The sequence below is a fragment of the Adiantum capillus-veneris genome, chromosome 7 (genome assembly GCF_014529385.1).
Source record: "Adiantum capillus-veneris isolate H3 chromosome 7, ASM1452938v2, whole genome shotgun sequence".
NCBI classification, from domain to species: Eukaryota; Viridiplantae; Streptophyta; class Polypodiopsida; order Polypodiales; family Pteridaceae; genus Adiantum; species Adiantum capillus-veneris.
Window position 1 is genome coordinate 32,906,319 of NC_140937.1, and position 17,483 is coordinate 32,923,801.

General features: G+C 47.6%; 1 protein-coding gene across 5 annotated transcripts in view; it reads right to left on the reverse strand.

Annotated features, from left to right (window-relative positions):
• Nucleotides 1–17,483, reverse strand: part of LOC147453654 (intermediate cleaving peptidase 55, mitochondrial-like) — a 169,049-nt gene that overhangs the window by 47,482 nt on the left and 104,084 nt on the right. The gene's annotated exons all lie outside the window — the stretch shown is intronic.

A 17,483-nucleotide genomic window follows, 5' to 3' on the forward strand; every position in this document is an offset into this window, starting at 1 on the left:
GTGACAATAAACATCGCGAAGGAGTTTTCGTAAGTTCAGTGAAAAGGGCCGGGTTACGAGTGCCCCTGATACGTCACATGATGGGTAACGGGTGCATCAGAAAGGGGGCATTCCGTAGGCTAAGGAGGAAATCCGAATTGAGTAAGAAAATACGAGAAAGAACGCAAGCACAAGAATAAAGATGGGTTCAATGAAGTTTTTTATGAAAACCAGGAACATTCGCGGGAGGGCAGATGCTTTCCCGCGAGGAGTTTGTGTCTCCATTGCATCTGTGCTGTATTCTGCACCCGGGGACGCCTGGAATGTGTTCGTGTAGTATTGTTTTCACTAGCTAAGTGAGTTTTTAAAGTTTGAACAGGTTCACACAAAGTGGCCGGTCACTTTTAAGTGACCAACCCTCTTATAATAAAATAAAGGTTCACACAAAGTTTGAACAGGTTCACACAAAGTTTGAACAGGTTCACACAAAGTGGCCGGTCACTTTTAAGTGACCAACCCTCTTATAATCAAATAAAGCAAGGCTCTTTAAAAACCCAACGCTAATAAGCTACGCAGGGGCTGAAAACAGGGAGGTCTCTCTCTCTCCTCTCTCTAGAAGCGCCAGAAACAGCGAGCTCTCTCTCCCTCCTCTCACCAGAAGCGCCAGAGCTTCTGCTTTTTGTACCCTATTTCCGTTGGGTGCCCGGGCCTATAAAAAGGCAGCAAGCGTTCCAGTTTTATGCACGCCGAGAGCAGCAGAAGGAGTTAGCGCTGAAGATTTCTGGAGCAAGTGCTGGCGACGAAAATTTGCAACTGTTCGTGTGACGACTGAGTACGGAGGTCGCCTTTCCGAGGAAGGAGCAACAGGTATAATGTGTTGATACGCATTGAGAATTGTTTCTTGTGTGGTTTGTTTTGCAGGAATCACAGTTCTCAAGGGAAGGCCCTAACGGGAAGTACGGCTTCACGCCTAAGTCCCTTACGGGAAACTACGGCTTCGCGCCTAAGTCCCTTATGGGAAAGAACGGCCTTGTGCCAAAGCCCTTTACGGGAAAGCACGACCTTCGGGTCTAAGATTACAGAACAGAGGGGTTTCCTCGGGTTCTCGTGTTTGTATATGAATTCTCCCTGAATAAAGATTACTCTTGACGGGGGGAGACCAGCCCATCTTCTGGTCCCCAATACTGTGTCGATCTTCTCCCTTCTCTCACATTTGCAAAGTATTTTATTTTTTTTTCAAGATTTTTAAGTGCTCGTGTACGCTCCCGTTTTGTGACAGTGGTATCAGAGCTCGGACTCCTCTCTTTCTCTGCAAACAAGGACGATTCCAGGAAGAACGAGAAGAACCATGTCGAGCCAAGTGAGAAGCGTTGAAGAGGAGCTTCAACAAGTGCGAGCTCAGATTGCAGATTTGCAACAAATCTTACTACTGCCAGATGTCCAAAAGCTCTTGGGAAGAATGAAGAGAACGAATGGAACCGATGCACCCGGGCATCCAGATCACATTGTTGGCGTGAGACCACAGGAGGAAACAGAAGAAGAACGTGCCGAGGTGCACAAAGGATCTTCGGATCGGAATGAACGGCCTACTCCAAGGAAAGGCGTGGAAAAAGCGCTCTCTTTGCTACACGAGACCAAGGACATCTCTATCTCATCTCCATCTTACTCTCTTGATTATACTTCTACTTCACGATCGTCTCGTCAGAATAAGGAAGCCGCTACTACTACTATCCTACATCAACCCAAAGATAAGCCTCGATTCAAGAAGCATGGTCGCAAGTCTCAACATCGCATGAGAGTCTTCAAATCGGGCGACAAGGACATCAAGTTCGAAACCTACAACGAGCGGTGAGATATCTCCAAAGCACTGTCCTTAATCAGACAGTTTGAAGTCGCCTTTACCAATGGGCACTTCACAGAAAGATCCAAATTGCGCCATGTGGGGATGCACCTCAAGGAAACGGCAAGTAATTGGTGGTTAGCCAAGATTCTGAAAGGTTCTCAGGCCAGAACTGGGGAGAGATTCAAATCTGAATTTTATGAACAGTTTCTTCCGCCTGACCTCGAGAAGGACATACAGAAGGAATGGGACTGGCTCACCCAGAAGGAACATGAGAGAGTCACTTCCTATGTGGACAAGTATTGGTGGGTTCTTCTAAAGGTCACTCCCTTCATGAGGATTGCCGACGAGGAAAAGAAACGAAAGTTCGAAGCGGGTCTCCAACCGCAGCTTCGAAAGAGTATGAAAGTGTATCCGCATGACACTCTTCAGAGGATGATGGAGTCAACAATCATTGCTGAGGATTTGCACTCAACTAGGACACCCAGAAAAATGGAGCATAGCACTTACCGTGCAAGACAAAGAGGGGTCTACGATGACCAAGGGGACCAAGGAAGAAAACGTCCTCCATCTAGGGACCATGATCATTCTAAGAAGCCAGAGGGCAATGGCAAGCGAACTAAGTATCTCTCTCCTACTCAACTCCAAACCTTCAGAGAGGAAGGAAGATGCTTCTACTGTGGAGAGAAAGGACATATGAAGCCGGACTGCCCTCTAGAGCAGCAACGGCAAGAACAAGCCTCTACAAGGCACGATAAAGCAAGGAAGGAACCCGCTCCACCAAGCTCCAACTAAATTCTTCAAGGAAACACAGCAACGGAGAAGGGGAAGAGTCAGCTTCTGAAGGTCTGGGGGTCTCTGAACAACCAGCGAGTACTGATTCTTTATGATCCAGGATCCACGGATAACTTCATCTCCCTGGATACTGCGGAACGTTTGTGCCTCACACCGGCTCAGCTTGTCACACTGGTTACATCCGGATCGGCATTCGAGGGGTTGACAACCAATGCAACTCCCGTGCAAGGACAGCTCAATCTTCGGATTGGCGAGTAAAAGGACCGCGAATCATTTTTGGTGGCACCCATCGAGACATGTGATATCATCTTGGGTATGCCATGGCACTTCCACATGACACCTATCCCCGATTATATGGAAAAGACCCTCACTTTTGATCATGGGGGTAAGAAAATAAATATTCATGTTGATGTAGGAGATTGGCAGTTCCCAATTGTAAGTCATATCTCCATTAAGAAAGAAATAAAGAAGTGTGTCTCTGCTTACTTGATTTTTGCACGTGAAAGGGAAAAACTAGTGGGGATCCACTCTCTCGTTTGGAAATTAAGCATTTTCAATTTATTGAAAAGTACAAAAATTTGTTTCACGGAAACACTCCCTGATGAACTACCTCCAGTACACCCAGAAGATCACCGCATAGATCTCATACCGTGTAGCTCGCCTCCCAATCAACCCCCTTATAGGGTGATTCTTGCTCAGCCAGAGGAAATTTTGAAGCAAGTCAACGAGCTTCTAGAGAAAGGGTTAGTACGGCCAAGTGCTTCACCCTACTGCTCTCCAGTTCTACTGGTGCAGAAGAAAGATGGCACGTTTCGAATGTGCATAGACTATAGGTCTTTAAACAAGATCACGATCAAGAATCGCTTCCGATCCATCAGATTGATCATACACTTGATAAGTTGCAGGGTGCAAGTGTCTTGAGTCGCATAGACTTAGAGAGTGGGTATCATCAGATACGGAACGCCCCTGAGGATGTCCATAAGACAGCTTTCCGTACAACCTTTGGACTATATGAATTTTTGGTAATGCCTTTCGGCTTGACCAATGCTCTTGCGACGTTCAATCGCATGATGGACCGCATTTTCAGCCCGTATCGAGCTTTTACGGGAGTATTCTTTGACGACATACTCATCTTCTCTAAGTCAGAAGAGGAACATCGGAAGCACTTGGACCTAGTGTTTCAAGAATTGCGAAAGCATGAGTTGCATGTGAATGCAAAGAAGAGCGAGTTCTTTCTCTCAGAGATACACTATCTCGGCCATATAGTCCCTCACAATCAAGTGAGTATGGATCCTGCCAAGATTCGAGTGGTAGAAGATTGGCCTATTCCCACTACGGTACATGATGTACATAGCTTCTTGGGATTATGTTCGTATTATCGAAGGTTTGTCTGAGGATTTGCTCATGTAGCAGGACCACTTCATGACTTGACAAAGAAGAAGATTCATTTCAGATGGGGATCGAGACAACAAGGAGCTTTTGATCGGCTCAAGTACTTGCTAAGCCATGGACCTATTTTGATAGTGCCTGACTTAAGGAAACCATTTGAGGTTCATTGCAATGCTTCAGGCGATTGCATCGGAGCAGTGCTAAACCAAGAAGGACATGCAGTGGCCTACGAAAGCAAACGGCTTAATGATGCAGAGTTGCATGCATCAATCTACGAAAAGGAACTCACGGCTGTGATTCACGGCTTATCCAACTGGAAACACTATCTTCTAGGAGCGGATTTTGTGATCAAGACTGATCACCAGAGTTTGCGGTATTTTCTTACGCAAAGGAAACTATCTGAGAAGCAGATGAGATGGGCAAACTTTTCGTCTATGTTTCACTTCAAGATCCTTCACACGGCTGGGAGTAAGAATGTGGTCGCGGACGCATTGTCTAGGCGGCCAAGGGTGAACGCTATCACTTCGGTGTATCACCAAGAATTAGAAGCACTACCGGATTCGTATCCGAATGATCCAGATTTCTCCACCATTTGGGGAAAGGTACATCGTGGAGAGAATGAGTTTCCCTATTCCATTCAGGACGGTTATCTCTACCACCATCAGGCCATATGTGTGGCGGAACCATTAAGAAAGAAGATCATGGACGAAGCACACGCTTCGCCTTATGCGGGTCATCGGGGTATTCTCCCTACCACCTTAGCAATGGAAAGATATTTCTTTTGGCCTAGCCTTAAAGCAGACATTGATAAGTATGTCAGGGAATGCTTGGTTTGCCATAAAGTGAAGTATGATCGGCATAAGACGCCTGGGTTGCTACAACCATTGCCTGTGCCTAATGAACGTTGGGAAAGTATTGCCATGGACTTCATCATGGACCTCCCTAGAACTCAGACTGTAAATGACGCGATCTGGACCATTGTGGACAGGTTTAGCAAGCAAGCACACCTTATACCAGTGAAGAAAACGATCAAAGCAGATCATATAGCTAGGGTCTTTCTGGCACAAATCTTTAAGCATCATGGAATGCCCATGTCTATTGTGAGTGATCGAGATCCTCGCATGACAGGAAATTTTTGGCATGCCTTGATTGAGAATCTTGGTACGAAGTTGAATTTTTCATCTGCCTACCATCCTCAAACGATCGGGAAAAGTGAGATAGCCAATTCCACAGTATTGGATATGTTAAAAGCTTATGTGTCAGACCGGCAATCTGATCGGGAGAAATATTTGCCTCTTGTCGAGTATGCATATAACAATACCATACACTCATCGACGGGGAAAGCACCTTTCGAAAAGCAGGAACATTCGCGGGAGGGCAAATGCTTTCCCGTGAGGAGTCTGTGTCTGCATTGCATCTGTGCCATGTTCTGCACCCGGGGATGCCTGGAATGTGTTCGTGTAGTATTGTTTTCACTAACTAAGAGAGTTTTTAAAGTTTGAACAGGTTGACACTTTATTTTATAAAGTGGCCGGTCACTTTTAAGTAACCAACCCTCTTATAATAAAATAAAGCAAGGCTCTTTAAAAACCCAGCGCTAATAAGCTACGCAGGGGCTGAAAACAGAGAGCTCTCTCTCTCTCCTCTCTCTAGAAGCGCCAGAAACAGTGATCTCTCTCTCTCCTCTCACTAGAAGCGCCAGAGCTTCTGCTTTTTGTGCCTTATTTCCGCCGGGTGCCCGGGGCTATAGAAAAGCAGCAAGCGTTCCAGTTTTATGCACGCCGGAAGCAGCAGAAGGAGTTAGCGCTGAAGATTTCTGGAGCAAGTGCTGGCGACGAAAATCTACAAGTGTTCGTGTGACGACTGAGTACGGAGGTCGCCTTTCCGAGCAAGGAGCGACAAGTATAATGTGTTGATACGCATTGAGAATTGTTTCTTGTGTGGTTTGTTTTGCAAGAATCTCCCTTCTTACGGAAAGGCCCTCAAGGTAAGTACGGCTTCGCGCCTAAGTCCCTTACGGGAAAGTACGGCTTCGCGCCTAAGTCCCTTACGGGAAAGAACGGCATTGTGCCCAAGCCCTTTACGGGAAAGCACGACCTTCGGGTCTAAGCTTACAGAACGGAGGGGTTTCCTTGGGTTCTCGTGCTTGTATATGAATTCTCCCTGAATAAACAATACAATTGACTGGGGGGGGGGGATCAGCCCATCTTCTGGTCCCCAATACTGTGTCGATCTTCAAGATTTCTAAGTGCTCGTGTACGCTCCCGTTTTGTGACAACATCATGAGCACTATATGCTTAAGAATGACTTGCTCATGATGCATGGAAAGTTATGCGTTACTAAACAGTTACGGCCAAAGATTTTGATGGAAAGTCACGCTCCACCTTATGCTGGGCATCGTGGAATTGATGCGACAGTGAAAGGGGTTGAGGCATTCTTTAATTGGCCAACTTTGCGTCAAGATGTTGCCACATTTGTAAGATCATGCTTAGTATGCCAAAAAGTTAAATTTGACAGAGAAAAGCAACCGGGATTGTTGCAGCCATTGCCGATCCCTAATAGGCCATGGGAAAGCATAGCAATGGACTTTATCTTTGATCTTCCGAGGACGCAAACAGGCAATGATGGGATTTGGACTATCATTTGTAGGTTCAGTAAGCAGGCCCATTTCATTCCTGTGAGGAAGAAGATAAAGCCAGAACACATGGTCAAGATATTCATCAGCAATATCTTTAAATATCACGGGATGCCTCAGTCAATTGTCAGTGACAGGGATCCACGTATGACGAGTCTTTTCTGGAAGGCATTGTTTGAGAACATGGGCACTACGCTAAAGTTCTCTTCTTCGTTTCATCCGCAAACTCATGGACAGTCAGAAGAGGCAAATTCTAATGTTCTAGACCTACTCAAATGTTATGTGTCAGAGCACAAGGCAACTTGGGAACACCATCTTCCATTGGTTGAATATGCTTACAATAACACTGTGCATACGTCAACAGGTAAGGCACCATTTGAGATAGTGGAAGGAGGGAAGAAAGTCCCGCCCATTTTGCAGACTAAGGACAAGATTTTTGAGGCAGACAAGTATGTGCAAGATATGGATGAAACATACAGGAAGATAAAGATTGCTCTTGAGAAGACTCAAGCTAAGCAAAAGAAAGTTGTTGATCGTCACCGTCGTGAACTTGTATTTGAAAAGGCCAGGTTAAGGAAAAGGAAAGGCAATGAACGCTTGTTTCCTAAGCTTAGTATGTGATATTATGGTCCTTTTCAGAGTTCAGAAAAGATCAGCGATGTAGCTTACAGGTTAAAGCTACCAGAAGGCTGGAAAATACATAATGCTTTTCATGTCAGCCTTCTAAGACCCTTTGTTGGTGATGTGCCAGAGAATATGCTTGATGAGGAACAACCCGAAGTGGAAGAATTGGATGAAATCCTTGTTCCTGAACAAATATTGGCACATAAAGAAAGAAAGGTTAGAGGAAAGGTTGCAAGACGCTATTTGGTGAAGTCAAGAACTATCCATCGTTGGATGCCAAATAGATGGAAGAGTCTGAATTGCTTGATTCACCTCAGCTATTGCAATTGTATCTTGAAGCCTTTCAGATGGAACCCACAGTGACTTGATGTAGCCTTTTTGGAGCAAGGCAAGAGCATGGTTCATGATGCTCAAGAGAGTAGTTAAGCAATTTCCGGAAGAGAATTTAGCTAGAGAAGTTTGTGCTTCAGAGTACACTAGAAGGCTTCTATGCTTGATATATGTATCGTAGCCAGGTTGGTGGGATTGTTTAATCGTCCAACGCTACATTTCCGGAAGCATGTATATCTTGGATTCCCATCATAGAATATGTGTGATATCAACAGATACCGCATGTATTATTGGCATGCAAGCGAGGTCGCTTGCAGTATTTCAAGGGTGGGGTGTGTCACCAGGAGGTGTATTTTTCCTGTTGCCTTCCGTAAATAAGTACTATATATTTTTATTTATTTTAATTTTACTTGTTTTCCCCGGAACCCTTGAAAAGGTGCAAGTTCACATTGCATGGCCAGTGTGAAACGGCTACGGCCGAATAAGTTTGTCACAGCAGGAGTCTAGGTCGGTCAGTCTGGGACTGGTCGGGCCAGTTAGCACTGAATTCTGATGAGTATGGAAGCCTGTGTGCGCCAAATGAAGTCTGGGCCACTCGGAAAGTCACTTATAACTTTATAAGTCAATGGGAACTAGAGAATTAACTCAAAAGGGGCAAACTGGACACATGGCGGCTCCAAGCAGTTTTGCCACTTCCAACATGAAGAGGGGGCGCCCAATTTCAGAGAGGAGGCTGATTTTTGAACAGAAGTGACCTACAATGTGTGTGTGTGAGCAGTGGGTGCAAGTCTACAGCTTTAATGGAAAGCTTGCCTTCTCCTCTGTCTCATGTAGCGGGATGACTTGCTCTCGTGCATCTCTCTCTCCCCTTTGGCACATATGGTAATGCCCCACTAGTTGCGCTACTCAGATGAACATGTACAGTTCTGGGGGTTTATGCGCGTTTGCCAAGGCAAGAGCCTTCTGAACAGGAACCGGATTAGCTAATTGCTAATCCCCCACATGTACGCACAGTTCCATCGCGAAAGATTGCGAGTTCGGAAAGTTTTCTCTCGTGAAAATTCGTCCAATTCACATGGGAACTGTCCCATTGTGTGCGGGAGCCCTTGGGACACGCGTAGGCATGTTCGCTCCGCTAAAAACGATCCGAAACAGCGAATTACAGCCTGCCGTGTTTTTCTGCAGGTTTAGGGTTTCGCACCTAAACTGCAAGGGAACCCCTTGGGAGCCTCGTGAGAGCCTTGGGATGCGTGTACAGGCTTTTGGGTACCCGGCAGTGAAAAACAGGGAATTACAGCCCGCTGAATTTCTGTGACAGCTCAGCAGAAAGCTTCCAGATAGCGAGGGAATCCGTCCTAGACAGGTGCTTTTGTCCTACAGGGGTTTTTGCGCCGTTATGCTGCCAAAATCAGGTCCAAAACCTGCGTTTTCAGCCCTCACCAGGTTTGGACAGCTTTGTGAAAGCTTGTGCTAAGTGGTCGGATCGTCTACCTTAATTTCAATAAAGAAATACCGAAAGGGGCGCCAGTCTTTGGGGCCTACAGGGTGTCGATCTCGTGTGCGCAGTGACATTCTAGTCGCTGGACACAACTGTGTTCTCTTCCCTTCTCAGTGCTCTGTGTAAAGTTAACAGGTAATTGAAATAGCACCACCCTATACGTTGTACGGGACGGTTCCAGACCAGGCTAAGTGGACTATAGACTTGGTGTTGGAGTGGCTGCAGACACAGGCCCTAGAGATCTCGCATCACATGGGAGACCTAGGGGTTACAGACTTGCTCCAGACTCTTTGGCCCTTGGCCAAGTTTTCTGTGACAAATCCAGACGCAGCAGGATGTAGGCACATTGTGGTTCACTTCTTTGCTGACACGCAGAGCCCGCCATGCTATGTACACATACATGAGGACTCCTGGACAGAGGAGGTTGCTTTACGCACGGCTCAGTCTACTTGGGCTTGGGCTAGACACTCTTTGCAGTCAGGCCTATCTCGAGGACGCTCGGATGCGGATTACTCTCCATCCAAGCTTGCGTCGAAGATAGCAGGATTAGTTGATGCGGCAGTATCAATTCTCTCTCGCTCCCCATGAGGATCGTCTCATGGAACGTACACAGATTAGGTGGGCCCCAGTTTCAACGTCAGAGGGACCGACTGCATCAATCAGTGATGCCTTGTGGGAGGAGAGATTGACCTTCTTATGCTACAGGAGCATCATCTGTGTGAGAGCCGCATTAGACGTTGTGGTTAGCTTTTGCGTGGACGATATGCGACTTTTTGGTCAGCTGCATTTGGACCTGGAGGCATCCAGGGCGGGATATGTATAACTACTACGAATTCTTTACAGCAGGCCATTGTGGGCAGAGGGATAATTGTGCTTGGCAGGGCTCAGTGGATCACTATGCAGGTTCAGGGTTGTCTCGTGAGCTTCCTGAACATCTATGCGCCCAATGTGGCGAGTGCACGTGTAGAGTTTTGGTCTCAGATTGTTGAGTCTCTGCCGCAGGCAGAGCAATGGTACATAGGGGGTGACTTCAACATGTTGGAGGACCCCTCTGGCAAGATTGGTGGTAGCCAAACTAGTGTGCATGGAGTTGAGCTGGAAGCTTGGGAGAGGTTTTGTATGACTCTGCGAGTTTAAGATGTGTGGTAGCATTCTAGCTTTGTGAGGCCCCCAGACAACTGGCCTTCTCTCGTTCGGACTGCAGAATGGGAGGCGTGAATCTATCTCGGATAGATCGCTTCTACACTTAGTGACCACTTCTGTGACTTGGGTGGGACAGTTGGCATTCTGGCAGGGATTTCCTTTTCGGACCATGCACCGGTGAACCTCACATTGACTGATAGGCAGAGGAGGTGGAGCACGATACTACGCATCCCTGAGAGGGTCTTGCTGGACTCTGCACTCAGAGAGCGAGTGGAGGCTCTTTGGACAGAAGCTTAGACATGTAGGATTCTCCTGCTGACAGAGTGGCCTCAGGACTTGCTCAGCTTAGTCTATTCGGGGAGATGAGCTATTGGACGCTAAGTTTGCAGAAGAGTCAGCCTTGTACTTGGATGGCCAAGAGGCCAACCTTCACAGGTGTGAGCAGGCTCTTGAGACTTTTTGTTGTGCATCAGGCGCACTGATCAATTGGAGAAAGACAGTGGCTTTCTCGGTTGGTAGTGCTCCTACGCCTGATTGGATGCCAGGTGAGGGTTTCAGGTGGATTCCCCCAAGGATTGCAGTTCGGTACTTGGGTTGTCAGGTTGGTTTGGATTTGTCTCCCGAGCAGCAGATTGCTCCCCTCCTATCCATCAGGAGGAAGTTGTTACATTGGAGCTCCACACGACTTTCTCTGGCAGGCAGAGTTGTAGTGGCCAACCAAGTGTTGTTGGCTACTATGTGGTACATCACTTCTTGTTGGATCTTTTTGAGTTCTTGTATCATCCAAGTAGACAGGAACTTGCTTTGGTCATGGCATGACACTCAGATAGCCCGGGCCAAAGTGGCATGGTCATCATTCTTCCTTGTTCTTAGGGAGGATTGGGGATCATAGACCCAGCATAGTAGATTAGAGCCCTTCTTGGGAAGTTTATCGTGAGAGGACTTCTTCCATGAGAGGAGGCTTGGAAGGAGTTCTTGCTTCAGCGGCTTAGTGCTAGGGTGCCTCAAGCTGGAGGCGCCTGGCGACCCTCGACTACATGGAGTTTCACAGAGATGCGCAGAGTTGGTTTGAGCAGGACACTGGAGGACCGCTTCGCTGTGAGTCTGCTCCGATCTTGGGAGCAACTGCGGAGAGCCCTGGAGCAGCGTCAGCCTACTTGCACAGAGGAGCGCCTGAGACAACTCCTTGTTTGGAATCCCATGGTTAGCACTCAGAGAGGCCACTTGGTTGATAGTCGGCCTCATGTTTCCCATGGCAGAGGGTCCATCACGCACTTCAGGTGACTGGCTACAGTTCAGACTTGTCAGAGGAGCTTCAAGGCATTCAGCAGGGCATGAGAGGAGTGAAGAGCATGTGTCAGGACATCTCAGAGGCAGTACCAGCTGAGTGGCTCACACCTCTCGAGTCAGCAACGCCCGGATGGATGGGGGCCTTCACGCAACTGGAGGTTCTCATTGGGCTTGCTCACAGACTATACCCTCCCTGTTTTTCGAGCTACACGGGGAGGGACGCTTACACCGAGTTGCAATAGAGGCCCCACAGGTGGCAGAGTGTTGTTTTCAGAGGATCCGAGTGGTGGGCATCTGTGGGAGGACTTGTGTCATAGATCCCGACCCAGCAGCTCTTGAGACTGGCCACCGGAGACTGTGGGCTTGGGAGAGTTGTCCACTGGCACGAGTACAGTGGGATCCTAGAGAGTGTCTTTGGAGGGACCCTTTCTCCTCAGCAGACCATCCAAGTGTCCTTTTCTTTCACTACACTGTTCGACTCGGACGTCACATACTGGCAGCGTAGAGAGAGGCTCGTCCTGCTCTGCAGCACCTCATTGGCAAGAGGAGGGTCTCGAGTTCTTGGCAGCTTTTTGGAGAGGTTGTGGAACTCCATACAGCCAAGGCGCGTCACTTTGTTCCAGTGGCTGGTTGCACACCGAGCTACAGCAGTTGGGAGCTCGCTTGTACATAGTGGTCTCTCGGCCGCATATGCAGCTTGTGACCATCTTGTGGACAGTCAACGTCACTGTCTTTCGGACTGTCCTTTGGCACAGCAGGTGTGGCTTCGCGTTCTTCGGCAGCTGCTTGGTCCACTCTCACGTGCCTGGCTCATCAGTTTGAGCTATCCTCCACCAGCAGGATGATAGTGATGCAGGGGGGTCGACCTACACTCCAGCTTGCTATAGAGCTTACTCCACAGGAGTGGTGCTGTGAGAGAGAGGAGTGTTGGGAGCTCATCAGCGGCCTGACACTCTGGTTCATTTGGCGGGCCCGTTGCTTCCGCATCTTCGAAGCTCGTCTTGTACCACCACCAGAGACTGTTCAGGATCTTTGGCTAGAGCTGATCCATACTCTCAGAGGACAGTTCGGGAGACTCCAGGGCAGCTCCGACCGCATGCGGGAGCGCAGAGAGGCTTTCCTTCAACTCTGCAGCCTGGGCCTTTTTTCACCATGGTCCAGGGTGTGTTCAAATGGCACTACCGTCCACCTGTGTGGCTTTTCCCTCCTCCCATCTCTTGATTTAGCCTCATTGTACATATGTTGTTTTTTCATTGGGGGAGTTTCCCCATCATGATTGTTGTAGCCCTCTCTTGTAGAGGTGGTTGTAGCCCTATGGGCAGTTTCATTAACTAATAGGAGGATCTTTTTCTCGGAAAAAAAAAAAAAAAAAGTGGAAAGTGGTTTCGAAGATGCACATAGTGATCCAACTAGCAGTCACTACCCTGTCCATATTGCTGCACAAAGGATTCTACAAAGTAGTTTGTAGTGGCCATACCTCTCTAGAGACGCCATTGCCTAACGTCAAAGTATGTGATGTATGTCAAACATGTGCACCTAAGCCAAGCTAGCAAGCCGATAGACCTCTCCATGTGCCCATGGTTTGGTTATCTTTTGAGAGATGGGGATTGGACTAGCACAACCCAGGGGTATGTACATTCTTGTTGCAACTAACTATGCTACCAAACCGGTGGTGGTGGCCACCACTCACTACATTGCACCTCCAGTGGCTATTTCTTATGAAAATATATTTTGTGTGTTTGGCTGTCATCTGAAGATCACTAATGATCAAGGTAGCCACTTTGTGAAGAATTGATGTCTACATTGATCTCCAGCTACATGATATTTCACCAAAAGTCTTGCTCATACTATCGAAGGGCCAACGGATAGGAAGAGACCACAAACAAGGTTCTCATTGCTTTACTAAGGAAAGCTTGGCATTTGTACCCCACATCTTGGGCTCAAGCTATACTAGGAACTACTTGGGCTTATTGCATAGCCTTCAAAGCCACAACTCAACACACTCCGTTTCAACTCGCTTGTGGACTACAAGCTACTGCTCCTTTTGAATTTAATGCACGTTCTCCAAGGGTGGGTACAATTCGTGTGGATAATGGTTTTCCACCCTCCTTTTGAATTTAATGCATGTTCTCCGAGGGTAGGTACAGCCAGTGTGGATAATGGTTTTCCACCCCCGCACTTATCTCACCTTAGTTTGTTGGAAGAAACCAGGCTACAATCCGCGCAAGGTCTGTAGAGTTTAAACGGAGCAAACTCAGGGGAAGGCTTAGCATGATCGATATCTACCCATTCCTAGGTTTGGTGAAGGCTCATTGGTGCTACTACAAGGCTAAAGAGATAGTTTTGGCATGGGGCAAGGACCATTTCAAGTCAGAGATATCCTTCCTTAAGGGATTGTTCACTAGAGACATTGAGAGGTCAATGTTAAAGTTTGTGCATCTTAAGTGAATTCCTAATGTGATCCTATTATTTATTATCTTTTAGGTATTTATTTGCCTTCTATGACATGATATTGCCCAACGGGCAATTCCTCAGGGGGGTACTTAAGGTCCCCCAGCCTAGTAGTATATAAGAAGCACTCAGCCCCCATTGTATAATCATCTAATTCATTGCCGTGGTTGGTTGGTTCGAGCAAATCCCTCCCCCCCCCCCTCTCTCTCTCTCTCTCTCTCTCTCTCTCTCTCTCTCTCTCTCTCTCTCTCTCTCTCTCTCTCAGCAAAGGATTCGAGCCATACTTTTTTGTCGTCCATAGCGCAGATGAAGATGGATCTCTACTTCCCTCCCATATTGTCTACACATTGTACTGCTTAGTTCACACATTTCACGCCTTTCACCTTTCACACCTATCAGCTTAGTTTAGGATTCCGCAGTATTTATATTTTGTTATCCTAGTTTAATTTATTTTGTTAATCTGACTTTGTATCAGATTCACCGCATTGTAACTTTCTGGTCTTATAGGTCACTTTGGCCTTTTGAAGAGGTTAATATAACATTTCATTTCATCTCATCTCATCTCATCTCTCTCTCTCTCTCTCTCTCTCTCTCTCTCTCTCTCTCTCTCTCTCTCTCTCTCTCTCTCTCTCTCTCTCTCTCTCTCTCTCTCTCTCTCTCTCTCTCTCTCTCTCTCTCTCTCTCTCATGGTGCAGCAGCGCGCTGCGTGAGCAGGTCATGTAGGGCTCGTGCAGGAAGTTCAGAGGCAGCAGAGCTAAAGGCTGCGGGCAGAGAGCGCACAGGTTTGGTGCAGCCATCGTGTAAGGCCTGGTGCAGCCATCGCGTTAGGTGGGGAACTCTCTCTCAACGCGTGGACAGCCCAGCAGGTCTGCACGTTTGGCACATGTAGTTTCTCAGCACGTGGCAACCAGCTCAATAAGGCAAATTAAAGCAGCACGCAATATGTCTGGTGCAGCACCAGATACACAAGAGGAGGGTGACCTCTTCACCACTCCACCAAAGGCAAAGCATACCTTCCAACGAACAAGGCAACGCGAAGGTATCCTGTCACCAAGTCTGCTGAGAGCAAAAAAGGCCGCCAAGTTCAAAGACGAACACATGTACGAGAAGGTTCAGATCATGATTAGAGCGGAGATGAGTGCTCTGAGAGAAAATTTCGAGGAGGAGGTTTATAGTGCTATGGAAGCACACAAGGTCGATTTGTCCAATGCTTTCAAAGCTGAAATGCAACATTTTGTGAGAGCTGAAGTACAAACGGTAGAGATTTCTTGGCAAGCGAAACTGGATAAAGCAACAGCCACTTGGGAAGAATGGAAAACCGAGATGCAAAAGTCAATTGGTGAGAAGGATGCAATGATTGAAGAACTACGTAAGGAAATTGCATTTTGTAAAAGCAAACCTACAAATGAAGGAGAAAATCAGCCATGCATGGTGGAGGAGCTGAAAAGCATTAAAGAGCAGGTTAAAACCCTCCAGGAAGAAGAGCATCAAAAGACAAAGGAAGCTTCATCATGGGTTGATATTCTCACTAGAACACAAAAGAAGGCTGAGGAAGCAGAAAAGTGGATTGAAGTGGCAAAGAAAGGAAAAGGGGGAGTACATAGTCTCACACCCCCATCCACCATCATCAACATGACATTAGAAGAAGAACAAAAAAGAAAGACAAGAGCTCTACATGTACGTGTAACCGGGCTCAGAGACGGAGACAAGGTGGAGGAGGAAACAAAGGAGCTCTTGCTCATGATGGGCATCACAAGTCCTTTGCATACGCGAGCTTGGAGAGTGGGCAAAAGAAGTGAAGGAGGGGGAGAATCTTCAAGGGAAAGAGCACTCATTTTACTCTTCCCAACTATAGAGGCAAAGAAAGAATTTTTGAAGAAGAGACCCACTCTCAAGAAGACAGGTATCTTCCTTGGAGATGACCTCACGCTAGCACAACTCGCACACATGAAGGAGGTCATGCCAGAGATAAAAGCGGCAAGAGAGAAGGGAAAGATTGCTTTCTATAGGGATGGGAGAGTAGTGATTTTAGAGCGCCGCTCCGCATGACGGTGCGAGACCTATGGGACCACTCTTCATATGGCAGCATGGAACTGCAATGGATCATTTCGGTTGGATGTAGGGGCGTTTCAGGACAGCTATTTTGGGAGAGACATTGTTTTTTACTCAGAGACACACTGGGCTCCGGGACAGCTTATGCCACATGTATCTGGATATAAGTGGGAGACGACATGCAGAGCAGGAACTAGATCTGAGCTCAGAGGACGGGGATCTGGAGGAGTAGCTGTCTTATTCAAGGAGAAGCTCCAACCACTCATACACATTGTTCGCAGAGATGAGCAGGCCATGTATATGTGGGTGAGGCTGAGGGCAGAGACTGGCCGTTTTCTTTACATTGCCATATGCTGCTTTCCTCCTAGTACTTCAGCCTATGCTACGTCCATAGGACAATCCCCCTTCTCGGTCTTAGATGATGATATCTGGGAGTTCTCTAGAGATGGTGACATTATCTTGTTGGGTGACTTCAATGCTAGGACAGCTCAGATGCAGACAGCTTTCTATGATACTTCAGAGGAGATGATGAGGGAGTTGGAGACCAGCGACTTGGGCTTGTCTAGGACTTCACGGGACTTGGAGCACACAGAGTACGGGAGATTCTTAGTAGAAATGGGAACTTCACATGGTCTTGCCATTTTGAATGGCTTGCACACATTTCCAGGGGGGGGGGGGGGGGGGGGGGGGGGGGGGGGGGGGGGGGGGGGGGGGGGGGGGGGTTTACTTGCTTCCCGCATAGGCATGGCGCCAGTACAGTGGACTATGTTATGACCCAGCCGAGTTTAATATCTTCTATTCATGACTTCACGGTCGGCTCCAAACCTATTGGTATAGCGGTGGACCACGCACTCCTGACTTTCACCATATCATTTCGTTTCAGTTCAGCATCTCTGGCACTGCCACCCACACATGTCCGTTACACCTTTACACGAGAGACTGACTCAGTTTATATGGATGGGATCTACAAGCATCTATGTACAGAGGAGCCAGGCCGCCCTCTAGACGAGCTCACTCAAATCTTGACAGGTACACTACATGCTGCAGCAGTTGAGGCATACCCTCACACCCAGCCTGAGTCTAGACACCGCACTGGGAGTATGCCCCAGAACAGCTGGTATGATGATGAGTGCAGAGAGATGCGAGCTACACTTCAGAGGGAGGTACTTTTAGGGATTATCACACGCAGACAGTCGCAGGTTCTCTTTCGACGCCTAGTACGGCGAAAGAAGAGAGCTTATCTTGCTCAGCTCGAGGAGGAGTTATATCAGCTTTTCTTGAGCCAAGACTCAGGGGAGGCGTGGAGGCGTTTTCACGAGTATTCTTCTACACGTGCCATTACATCTACACAGACTTGGGGTACATATGCAACCTCTCTCTACTCGATCCCAGGGCAGCAGTCCTTACCTGATCCCCCAGAGCCTTGTCCATCGACTTGCACTTTCTTCACTGCTGAG